The sequence below is a fragment of the Pongo pygmaeus genome, chromosome 1 (assembly GCF_028885625.2).
Source record: "Pongo pygmaeus isolate AG05252 chromosome 1, NHGRI_mPonPyg2-v2.0_pri, whole genome shotgun sequence".
Classification (NCBI taxonomy): domain Eukaryota; kingdom Metazoa; phylum Chordata; class Mammalia; order Primates; family Hominidae; genus Pongo; species Pongo pygmaeus.
Genome location: NC_072373.2, coordinates 187638035 through 187648732, shown reverse-complemented (window position 1 = coordinate 187648732; position 10698 = coordinate 187638035). Strand labels below are relative to the sequence as shown.

The following is a 10698-nucleotide window of genomic DNA, read 5'->3' as shown; positions in this document are numbered from 1 at the left end:
AATTTGGTGAAGTTGCAGGGTGCGGTGGCTCACGCCTGTAATCCCAGCACTTTGGGAGGCCGAGGTGGGTGGATCACCTGAGGTCAGTAGTTTGAGACCAGCCTGACCAACATGGTAAAACCTCCTCTCTACTAAAAATACAAAAAAGTTAGCTGGGCGTGGTGGCAGGCGCCTGTAGTCCCAGCTACTTGGGAGGCTGAGACAGGAGAATCGCTTGAACCCGGGAGGCAGAGGTTGCAGTGAGCGGAGATCGCACCACTGCACTCCAGCCTGGGTGACAGATTGAGACTCTGTCTCAAAAAAAAAAAATTGGTGAAATGTTCAGTTATCCTTGCTTCAAATATTTCTTTTGTCCTTTTTTCTCCTTCGGATATTCCCATTATGCATATAATATAGCTTTTATAGTTGTCTCACAGTACTTGGATATTCTTTCTCATGTTTTTTCAGTCTTTTCTCTCTTTGCTTTTCAGTTTTGAAAGTTTCTACTAATATATCCTCAGTCTCAGAGATTCTTTCCTCATCTGTGTCCAATGTACTAATGAGCCCATTAAAAGCATTCTTCATTTCTATTACAGTATTTTTTATCTCTATCATTAAAAAAATTCTTTCTTAGAATTTTTGTCTCTATGTTTACACTGTCTATATGTGCTTGCGTTATCTACTTTTTCCACCAGAGCCCCTAACATTAATTATAGTTGTTTTAAATTTTTAGTCTGATAATCTCAACATTCCTGTCATATCCCAGCCTGGTTCTGATGCTTGCTCTTTTTCTTCAAAGTGTGTGTTTTGCCTTTAATATGCGTTGTAATTTCCCGTTGAAAGCCACACGTGGTATACTGGTGTTGGGGCTCAGAAACCGATACAACAAAATATGGTGCTTTGACATGCCAAACTGAAGAAGAAGGCTCAAGGTCTCTCTGACCTTCCCTCATCTCCTGTCTCTCAATCCTCCGTCCCTCCCAAAGCACATGATAAAGTTGTTTTCTGAAGTTCCCCTATCTGCCTAAAGTCCAGTTCCGCCAAAGAAGAAAACAATTACCTCTAGTCCCTTCTTTGAGTTTTCATTAACTGAATTCATATCACAGGAAGAAAGACCCAAGTCTGTCAACAAATCTAGACAGACTTTTTTTTTTTTTTTTTGTCCCTGTCTTCCAGGCTGGAGTGCAATGGCGTGATCTCGGCTCACTGCAACCTCTGCCTCCCAGGATCAAGCAGTTTTGCCTCAGCCTCCCCAGTAGCTGGGACTATAGGCTCTCACCACCACGCCCAGCTAATTTTTGTATTTTTAGTAGAGATAGGCTTTCACCATGTAGGCCAGGATGGTTAGACAGACTTTTGTCACAAACCATTGTCTGCTCCGCAGGCCCAACATACTTTGTTCAAGGAAATTGTATGTTCTTCAAGCCCATTGAATTCGCCTAGAACTCATTTCCTATCACCTAAAATCATGTATACCTTCCCATCTTCCTTTCCCCTAAGAAGAAGGGTATATAGTGCTCGCTTTGGCAACACATATACTAAAATTGGAACGATACAGAGAAGATTAGTCTGGCCCCTGCGCAAGGATGATATGCAAATTCGTAAAGCATTCCATTTTTTTAATTTAAAAAATTTATAAAAGTTTTTAAAAAAAGAAGGGTACCATCTTACTCCATTGGGATATTGGGTAATCACTCTGTGATTCTCCCTTGTGCATGCTAATAAATTTGCACGCCATTTCTCCTACTAATTTGCCTTTTGTAAGTTGATTTTTTTTTTTTTTTTTAAGACAGAGTCTTGCTCTTGTCGCCCAGGCTGGAGTACAACGGCGCAATCTCGGCTCACTGCAACCTCCGCCTCCTAGGTTTAAATGATTCTCCTGCCTCTGCCTCCCAAGTAACTGGAGATTATAAGCGCCCGCCACCATGCCCAGCTAATTTTTGTGTTTTCAGTAGAGACGGGGTTTCTCCATGTTGGCCAGACTAGTCTCGAACTCCTGACCTCAGGTGATTCACCCACCTTGGCCTCCCAAAGTGCTGGGATTACAGGTGTGAGCCACCAAGTCCGGCCTGTAAATGGATTTTTTAGTGAAACTTCAGAGAGTAAAGGGAAAGTTTTCCCATGGCTCCTACACTGGGTAAGAGGAATTCCTGTAAGATAGGCCTTTAGTCATGTGGTGGAGGAGGTGTGGGGCAGGGGTGGTGTTCCACAGTCCCGTGATTAGCTCTCACTCTTTTCATGAGCCCAGGAACCCTCCTGGGCTGTGAAGTTCACCAGTGCTTCTCCATTTTTTTCTCCCCTTAGGTGGGACAGAGATGGGAGTGGAGTTGGCTATTTCCCCTCCCTCAGGTCAGCTAGGCTCTGATAAAGCTCCAGAAGATTGGGCTGGGCTAAAATAGTTTCTCTTGAGAGCAGGCCTTGTTAAGAACAGAATGCTCTGGCATATTTCAAAATGGTTACTTTTCCCATCCCCCTGCTGAAAGCACAAGGAGATTTTTCTCTGACATTCACTGGGAGGACTCGATAGAGATCCTGAAGATTAAACTCACAAACATGTGGGGACACCCGTATGGCTGGATCTTGCTGGAATGTTTAATGTTTAGATTTGCCCACGCTGAGCCTCCAGCAATTCTTCAATTACAGGTTAGGTTGTCCTGCCCTGGTACCGGTTCTAGAGCAGGTTTCTACTTGGGGGTTTCTGCTTCTCTGTCTCTTCAATTTTGAGGGCAGTGGTTTGCCCTGTGACCTCGCTCCTCTAAAGGATCTAAGAAGAATTGTTGATTTTCCAGTTTGCTCAACTTTCTTATTATTAGGACAGAGAGACAACATCCAAGCCCCTTACAAGCCTGATTGGACACTAGACATCTCACTACCATGTATTGAACACCCAGGTGGAAGTAAGCACTTCTTACATATTATCTCATTTAATCCTCACATTCACCCTGTGAAGTAATACCACTACCCCATGTTGTAGAGGTGATTCTTATGGCTCAGCAAGAATTTAGTGACTCCCTCAAGGTCACACAGTTAGAAAGTAGGATTTGAGCTGGGTGCGGTGGCTCACACCAGCACTTTGGGAGGCTGAGGCAGGCGGATCACGAGGTCAGGAGATCGAGACCATCCTGGCTAACATGGTGAGACCCCATCTCTACTAAAAATACAAAAAGTTAGCTGGGCGTGTTGGTGGGCGCCTGTAGTCCCAGCTACTGGGGAGGCTGAGACAGGAGAATGGCGTGAACCCGGGAGGCAGAGCTTGCAGCGAGCGGAGATCACGCCACTGTACTCCATCCTGGGCGACAGAGCAAGACTCCGTCTCAAAAAAAAAAAAAAAAAAAAAAAAGAAAGTAGGATTTGAACCTCAGTCTGTCTGTTAACAAAGTCAGTGTGTGTCCCGCGCACCATGCCATGCCCCAGAACTAAGCAGATTCGGATTAGGTCTTCAGACCCAGAGGCAGACAAAAGCCAGAAACAGAGACAGGAGCCCAGGCCAAAATAGAGGATGGGACCCAGAGCCTCCAAAAGTTCCCAGGATGTATATTTGACAGACCATCCCCCAGGTCTCCAAAGGTAAGTGTTGAATCCCCCTTTTTCCCCTTTCCAGCTGCGTCACTTGGGTGAGCAGCTTTACCTCTTCTAGCCTCAATTTTTTGGTAGGTAGCTCAGGGCCTGGCAAATAGTAACTGCTCAAAAAATGGAAGTTTGTCATTGTTGTTGCTAGGTAGTGGCTAATGTTGCCAGCTGGGAGGCTGTGAGTGCTAATCCCCTCCAGCTCTGGCCAGGTGAGGTCAGTAACTGGAGATGAGGTCAGAGCCCTTAGAGGAAGGCACCCTGACCCCAGCTGGGCTGGCCGGAGAGGTGGCAGCATTGGAACCTCGGTGAAGAAGCATTCTGTTGACAGTTATAATGAGATATGCCAGCTCTAGTTTCCCATGGGCACACCAGTTACCTCCTCTCCCTGGTAACTGACCCAGTTGGCACCCAGTGCCTGAAAGCTTGACGGCACAGTAGGATCAGTCCTTCTCTGGGGGCAGGTGTGCCAGCTGGTATAAAGGAAGAAAAGCCTCCCCGCTCCAGTGCAGAGCCAGCTCTGACACTTCCTGACCAACTCCAATGCCAACTCTGACACCACAAACTTCTGCTTTTTCAGAACGGAGTCACAGAGACTAGATTTACCCTCCCTTCTGAAACGCCTTAAAATACAAAACCAAACACACACACACACACACATACACAAAATGGCACTCAAGACACTATCTATACATTAGAAAATGGCAAACAGTGATCAATGAGAGAAACAAAGAAATACAGGTTAGTCCTACTGACTTGTCACCTGGAGAAAATTCCCATGCCATGGCTGCCCTCATTAACAAGACATGTCCAGGGGCCTGGGGAAGCCAAAGAGGCTGAAGTTTGTAAGGCAGAGTGCTGGAGAGAGGAGAACTACAGAGAAAGAGCGCTGGAGATACTCAGAGGATCCCCCTTAACTATTCAGTTGAGTTTTTTTGAGTCGGAGTTTCGCTCTTGTTGCCCAGGCTGGAGTGCAATGGCGCGATCTCGGCTCACCACAACCTCCACCTCCCAGGTTCAAGCAATTCTCCTGCCTCAGCCTCTCAAGTAGCTGGGATTACAGGTGCATGGCACCACGCCCAGCTAATTTTGTATTTTTAGTAGAAACAAGGTTTTACCACGTTGGCCAGGCTGGTCTCAAACCCCTGACCTCAGGTGATCCGCCCACCTTGGCCTCCCAAAGTGCTGGGATTACAGGCATGAGCCACCGCACCCAGCTACAACTCAGTATTAAGAAAACAAACAACCCAATTAAAATATGGGCAAAGATTTGAACAGACATTCCATCAAATAAAATAAATGGATGGTAATAAGGACATGAAATGAAGCTCAATATTATGGGCATTAGGGGAATGCAAATTAAAACTACAGTGTGGTACCACTACACATCTATTAGGATGGCCAAGATTAAAAAGACTGATCATATTAAATGTTGGGGAAGATGTGAAGCAACTGGAATTCTCACACATGCTGGTAGGAGTGAAATGGTATAACTTACTCTGGAAAAACAGTTTGATAATTTCTCAAAAACTTAAACATATGCCTACCATATGACCAAGTTATTCCACTCCTAATTACTTACCCAGGAGAAACGAAAGCATTACAAGTACTTGTATGTGAATATTCATAGAGACTTTATTTGCAATAGCTAAACAATGGAAACAATCCAGATCTCAGGGCAAAGGAAAAAGACTAAGGGCTTGGCCCAGCGATTACTTAGCAGAAGGTTTAAACGTGGGTCATGTGACAGTGTGGAGCCGTGGGATCAGAGGCTCTTGGGTGCAAGTTGTGATGCTACTTATGAGAATGGATGAGTTTAGGCAAATAATTTATCTGAGCCTCAGTATCCTCATCTGCAAGACGGCCTGATAATATAAAAGTACCTGCCTCACAGGGCTTTGGTGAGGATAAAAGGGTCTAGCAGCATATGTAGAATTCTTTTTTTTTTTTTAGATGGAGTCTTACTCTTTCACCCAGGCTGAAGTGAAGTGGCGCGATCTCGGCTCACTGCAACCTCCACCCCCCAGGTTCAAGCGATTCTCCTGCCTCAGGCTCCCGAGTAGCTGGAATTACAGGTGCCTGCCACCATGCCCAGCTAATTTTTATATTTTTAGTAGAGACGGGTTTTACCATGTTGGCCAGGGTGGTCTCGAACTCCAGACCTCAGGTGATCCGCCTGCCTCCACCTCCCAAAGTGCTGGGATTACAGGCATGAGCCACCGCGCCCGGCCCATATGTAGAATTCTTTGAGCAAACTTTTCACCTGCTAAACCTTTGCTGCTATCGTCATCATCATCATCATCTACCTCAGAGGGTTCCTGGGGACCTGAAACAAGGCAAGCTATACAAACTCTCTGACACAGGCATCACTAAATAATTATGGGGCAGAGTAATGTGTGCTGGGATATAGAATGGTGGGAGGTGCTGGGAGACTCAGAGGAAAGAGAAAAGACTTCTGACTGGCTGGTTGGAAGAAGGATGTGGAAGGCTTCCCAGAGGAAATAGTGTTTTAGCTGGCCTCAGAGGACACGTGTGGAAGTTTCCCAGGTAGACAAGGGGGATATAGAAAGATGAGCTTGTGTGAAGACTCAGATGTGAGAGAGCCTAAGCATGTCGGGAACATGCAGTGGTTTCATGAGACTGTGTGTCTGGGTGAGGGCAAGGTGTGAGCCTGCACAGGACATGGGGGCCGGATGGCAAAAGACTGGAAATGCCTTGCCTGAGGTTTTAAACTTGACCTGGCAGGTGAGGTCCTGTTAATATGGCAGAATCACAAAGGGCACTTAAAAGAACAAATTCTGTGGTCCTACCCAGCAACATTCTGAGTCAGCAGGTCTCAGATGGGACCCAGAAATCTACAGCGTTTATTTTTATTTATTTGGTTTTTTTTGGAGACAGGGTCTCACTCTTGTCACTCAGGCTGGTGTGCAATGGCACAATCTCGGCTCACTGAGCCTCAACTTCCCAAGCTTAAGTGATCCTCTCACCTAAGCCTCCTGAGTAGCTGGGACCACAGGTGCATGCCACCACGCCAGGCTAATTCTTTCATATTTTTATTTTTTTATTTATTTTGAGACGGAGTCTCACTCTGTCACCCAGGCTGGAGTGCAGAGGCATGATCTCAGCTCACTGCAACCACTGCCTCCTGGGTTCAAGCAATTCTCCTGCCTTAGCCTCCCAAGTAGCTGGGAATACAGGTGTGAGCTACCACGCCCAGCTAATTTTTGTATGTTTAGTAGAGACGGGGTTTTGCCCCAGGCTGGTCTCGAACTCCCAGGCTCAAGCGACACTCAGTCCTCAACCTCCCAAAATGCTGGGATTATATGTGGGAGCCACCGCACCCGGCCTACGATATTTATTTATTTACTTTATTTATTTATTTGTTTTAATTTATTCACTCCTCTCAGCTCATGCCTAAGGAATCTACAGTGTTTAAAGCTCCCCAGGGCCAGGCGTGGTGGTTCACACCTGTAATCCCAGCACTTTGGGAGGCTGAGGCAGGCGGATCACTTGGGGTCAGGAGTTCAAGACCAGCCTGGCTGACATGGTGAAACCCCGTCTCTACTAATAATACCAAAAAAAGCTGGGCATGGTGGCATACACCTGTAGTCCCAGCTACTAGGGAGGCTGAGGCACGAGAATGGCTTGAACGTGGGAGGCGGAGGTTGCAGTGAACCAAAATCGCGCCACTTGGCTGGGCGCGGTGGCTCACGCCTGTAATCCCAGCACTTTGGGAGGCCGAGGCGGGCGGATCACGAGGTCAGGAGATCGAGACCATCCTAGCTAACACGGTGAAACCCCGTCTCTACTAAAAATACAAAAAATTAGCCTGGCGAGGTGGCGGGCGCCTGTAGTCCCAGCTACTCAGGAGGCTGAGGCAGGAGAATGGCGTGAACCCCAGGGGGCGGAGCCTGCAGTGAGCTGAGATCGCGCCACTGCACTCCAGCCTGGGCGATAGCGAGCCTCCGTCTCAAAAAAAAAAAAAAAAAAACAAAATCGCGCCACTGTACTCCAGCCTGGGCGATAGCGAGCCTCCGTCTCAAAAAAAAAAAAAAAAAAACAAAATCGCGCCACTGTACTCCAGCCTGGGCAACAGAGCGAGACAGAGACTCCATCTCAAAATAAATAAATAAATAAAAGGCTCTCCAGGAAATTTTGATGCTCACTGGGATATGGGAAATCCTGCCATGGGGAGGAGGGCGTCTCTGAGAAGGAATAGGCCCTATTGAGATGCCAGCCATAGACCTCTAGGAGTTGACCATCGAGCCTGAGAAGGTAAGGAGAGGGTGTAGGAGACCCCTGACTCTGACCTCCACCCTCTCATTCCTCTCCAGGGGAGTCCCGCACTCTGATGGCCACATCTGGTGCCAGGTAGTTTCTCGTAAAGATCTACACTCACATTACAGCCTAGACATCCCACTAGTAGGTATTTACCCAAGACACCTGAAAGCATGTGTCTACCCAAAGACTCGTAAATGAATGCAACTCTGTATGTAATAGCCAAAATTAGAAACAATCCAAACGTTCATCAGCAGGTGAATGGTAAAACAAGTTGTGATATGTTCATACAATGTTGCTACTCAGCAGTAAAAAGAAATGAGCTACAGATACAGATAAGGAAACTTGGAGGTGGTATGTTCATGATCTTGTTTGGGGCAAAGGTTTCAGGGATGTATACGTGTGTCAAAACATATCGAATCGTATAATTTAAATATGTGCTGCTTATTGTATGTCAATTATATCTCAATAAAGCTGTTATAAAAATCTGATGCCAGTTCTGTGTACCCACAGCCAGTGACAATCCCAAGGCCACATTGAATGATTACTGTGCATGAGGTACTCTGTGCTGAGCACTCTATGGAGATTTTTCCTTTAACCTTCACAATAGCCTTAGGAAGTGGCACTATTATTATTAATACCTCTGTTTACATAGGCAGAAAGGAAAGCTCAGAAAGGTTAAATCACTTCTCCAAGGAAATGTCACCTGACTGAATTCCAGCCCCAGCTTTACCCCAACCTAATCCAAGCTGTGTTCTAATTTGTTTTTATGATTATACAAGCATTGTAATCATTATGGAAAGCAAAACAAAACCTGTTTCAATTGCTTTCAGCCAACCCCTGTACATCATTGAATCCCTATATGTCTAGTGATTTTTTTTTTTTTTTTTTTGAGATGGACTCTCACTCTGTTGCCCAGGCTGAAGTGCAGTAGCATGATCACTCTGTTGCCCAGGCTGGAGTGCAGTGACGCAATCTCGGCTCACTGCAACCTCTGCCTTCCGGGTTCAAGTGATTCTCCTGCCTCAGCCTCCTGAGTAGCTGGGATTACAGGCACACGCCACCACGCCCGACTAATTTTTGTAATTTTTAGTAGAGACAGGGTTTCACCATGTTGGTCAGGCTGGTCTCAAACTCCTGACCTCGTGATCTGCCCACCTCGGCCTCCCAAAGTGCTGGGATTACAGGCATAAGCCACTGCACTCAGCCTATGTCTAGTGACTTTTATAGGCAGTATTTTTTTTTCTTTTTGAGACAGGGCCTCACTCTGCTGCCCAGTCTGGAGTGCAGTGGCACAATCATAGCCCACTGCAGCCTTGATCTCCTGGGCTCAAGTTATCCTCCCAGCTCAGCCTCCCAAGTAGTAGCTGGGACTACAAGTGCATGTTATCATACTCAGCTAATTCTTAATTTTCTTTTTTTTTTTTTTTTTTGGAGAGACCGGGTCTCACTATGTTGCCCAGGCTAGTCTTGAACTCCTGGGCTCAAGCGATCCTCCTGCCTCACCCTCCCAAAGTGCTGGATTACAGGCATGAGCTACCACACCCAGCCTAGCCAGTATTTTTTTTATCACTATCATTCAATAATGTACATAGCATTTTGTTTGCCCTACCCTTCCTACCCCAACCTTATCTCTTTCCATGTGTTTTTTGTTGTTGTTGTTGTTTTTGTTTTTGAGATGGAGTTTCACTCCTGTTGCCATGGCTGGAGTGCAATGGTGCAATCTCAGCTCACCACAACCTCCGCCTGCCGGGTTCAAGTGATTCTCCTGCCTCAGGCTCCTGAGTAGCTGGGATTATAAGCGCACCCCGCCATGCCTGTCTAATTTTTGTATTTTTAGTAGAGACAGGGTTTCATTCACCATGTTGGTCAGGCTGGTCTCGAACTCCTGACCTCGTGATCCACCAGCCTCGGCCTCCCAAAGTGCTGGGATTACAGGCATGAGCCACCGCGCCCGGCCTTCCGTGTGGTCTTATACTCTTCTACATAAAGAACACCATGAACAACAGCTTTTAGGGAAGGTGATTTTCTTTTGTTGTTTTTAAGAAAAGCCCTGGGAGTGGAATGCAGGGCTCAAAGTGTTTATGCATTTTTCTCTCATCTGGAAAAACACAACTGAACCTTTTTATTGCTTAGTCTAGATTGGAACCTTCCTGGCACTCTAATCCAGACCCTGAAATTCCTGTAACATTTGGAAGTTTGGCCACTAAGCATCTGTTCTACCCATGCCTGAAGGAAGTAGCTCATGCCCCAGGACCAGGAATAGGTTTTGATGGGTCTTAGCCAATCCATATGTCCCACCCGCCATCTGCAGTCATTTGTTCAGGGCTGGCTCTGAACCAAATCAGAGCCAAGGAAAGCAAGAGTCTTTTTTTTTTTTTTTTTTTTTTTTTTTGCTCTGTTGCCCAGGCTGGAGTGTAATGGCACCACCTCGGCTCACTGCAACCTCTGCCTCCCAGGTTCAAGTGATTCTCCCGCCTCAGCCTCCCAAGTAGCTGAGACTACAGGCATGTACCACCACACCTGGCTAATTTTTTTGTATTTTTAGTAGAGACGGGGTTTCGCCACGTTGACCAGGCTGGTCTCAAACTCTTGACCTCGTGATCCACCCGCCTCGGCCTCACAAAGTGCTGGGATTACAGGTGTGAGCCACTGCACCCAGTCTTTGGCATTCTTGAGAAAGAGAAGTGGCTGCCCCCCACACCCGTGGGTGCTACCAGGGAGACCTCCTTTTCTGGGACAGTGTAGGGAGGGACAAGGAATCCTTTAGCACAGTGGTGGTAGGTCGTGGATAGCGGGTCATCTGAGCATGACATTGCAGAGATCAGAGCAGGTTGAGAGAGAGAGAGAGAGACCCCCTCTCCATTCTTGATT

At 46.6% G+C, this 10698-nt stretch overlaps 1 non-coding gene across 1 annotated transcript; it reads left to right on the top strand.

The window, feature by feature from the left end:
* Positions 1 to 1493: 1493 nt before the first annotated feature.
* On the top strand, positions 1494 to 1600 carry LOC129023013 (U6 spliceosomal RNA). Its single transcript, XR_008496632.1, has one exon. It is a non-coding gene; the product is annotated as a U6 spliceosomal RNA (small nuclear RNA).
* The last annotated feature ends 9098 nt before the right edge of the window (positions 1601 to 10698 follow it).